Source organism: Nannospalax galili, unplaced genomic scaffold (assembly GCF_000622305.1).
Source record: "Nannospalax galili isolate Female #2095 unplaced genomic scaffold, S.galili_v1.0 scaffold5431, whole genome shotgun sequence".
NCBI classification, from domain to species: domain Eukaryota; kingdom Metazoa; phylum Chordata; class Mammalia; order Rodentia; family Spalacidae; genus Nannospalax; species Nannospalax galili.
In genome coordinates this window covers 2,744-4,507 of record NW_008330296.1, presented here as the reverse complement: position 1 = coordinate 4,507, position 1,764 = coordinate 2,744, and the positions used below count along the sequence as shown (strand labels likewise).

Sequence of the window (1,764 nt, the reverse complement as noted above, 5' to 3'; positions counted from 1 at the left end):
TCCTGGAGCTGAATTCCTTGAGTTTAATGTGGGGATTTGAACTCAGAGAACCAGACCACTCCCCACCTCCAGTCTGTCCTGTCTTCTTGCATTTATTTATTTGTTTTTTATTTGTTCATTTACTTACTTATTCACCATATATAGTACTTGTGGTTTAATATCAAGAGAGAAGGGACCTTTCCTTCCTATATTTCCCCAGCCTCAGCCTTCCTTCGTTCAGCCCCACACCTCCCCACACCCCTCTCTCACCATCTGTCCCAGCTGGTGGCTTCCTGGAAGCTCCTGGCCTCCTCAGTACATCTCCAAAGCCTGGTTCCAGACGTGCTCTGCACCTAGTAGTTCCTGTGGTCAGCACCCAAGGGTCTGGCTGCTGGGGCCAGGGTGGCCAGTGTCCAAATATATTCTTGGAAAGGCTCTGACTTTGAGTGCTTCTCCCAGAGTGAGAGTCTAGGAGGAAGACACAGCCACCGCCACCTCCTCAGAGTGGAAATAATAATTCACCCCAGGGACTTTGCACTGGGCTGGGCTGTAGAATGAAAACTGTCAGGTTGCCTTGTTGATAGTGCTCAGTGCTGAAACCACTGTTATCTGGAAGAGGGAATCAAGTCAGGTTCAGATCTCTGGGTCGTGCCCGTGTTCACCTTACACAGTTAGCTGATGAATCTTCATCTTCTGTTTAGATCCCTCATTCTATTAAAGATTTGAGGGAGATGGAATTGAACACTGTGGGCAGGTCACCCTTCCTGTGTCATTTGTAGCTACCACAACATCTTAAGCTCGCTGTCTCAAATTCAAACAGAGGTATAAAATGTAAAGGTGTGACCCTCACTTTTTTGATTTGCTCCTTTATCTCTTCCTTGTTAACTCTCACTGACGGATGGTTTCATGTGCTTCCCAAATCTCCTTCTTTATTCCGTCATATATTTATTTATATAACAGATCTTTTAAAATTTTTTAATGTTATTTTATGTATACGAGTGTATTGTCTGCATGGATGTAAGTTCGCCCATGTTGTGCAATGCCCACAGGGGTCAGAAGAGGGCGTCAGATCCCCTGAAACTGGAGTTGTGGGTGGTTGTTAATTGCTATGTGGGTGCTGGGAATTGAACCCAGGTCCTCCGTGTTCACCTTACACAGTTAGCTGATGAATCTTCATCTTCTGTTTAGATCCCTCATTCTATTAAAGATTTGAGAGAGATGGAATTGACCACTGTGGGCAGGTCACCCTTGCTGTGTCATTTGTAGCTACCACAACATCTTAAGCTCGCTGTCTCAAATTCAAACAGAGGTATAAAATGTGAAGGTGTGACCCTCACTTTTTTGATTTGCTCCTTTATCTCTTTCTTCCTTGTTAACTCTCACTGACAGATGGTTTCATATGCTTCCCAAATCTCCTTCTTTATGCCGTCATATATTTATTTATATAACAGATCTTTAAAAAATTTTTAATCTGTTATTTTATGTGTACGAGTGTATTGCCTGCATGGATGTAAGTTCACCCATGTTGTGCAATGCCCACAGAGGTCAGAAGAGGGCGTCAGATCCCCTGAAACTGGAGTCGTGGATGGTTGTTAATTGCTATGTGGGTGCTGGGAATTGAACCCAGGTCCTCTGCAAGGGAAGCCAGTGCTATTAACCTTGGAACCATCTGTTCAGCCCATATATAAGAGATCTTAATCTCTGTCAATGTACGTTTTCACAAATATCTATGCTAGTCTGTTTTAATGAAATTAAATCTGGTCCTTAGGCGATCTGGTGGTACTA

At 43.6% G+C, this 1,764-nt stretch overlaps 1 protein-coding gene across 1 annotated transcript in view; it reads right to left on the bottom strand.

Annotated features, from left to right (window-relative positions):
- Positions 1 to 463, bottom strand: part of LOC103742369 (butyrophilin-like protein 1) — an 8,870-nt gene extending 8,407 nt beyond the window's left edge. The window contains exon 1 of the mRNA XM_017800731.2: positions 250 to 463. The gene's annotated coding sequence lies outside the window, so the exon portion shown is untranslated. The remainder of the gene's footprint in view (positions 1 to 249) is intronic.
- Between the last annotated feature and the right edge of the window lie 1,301 nt (positions 464 to 1,764).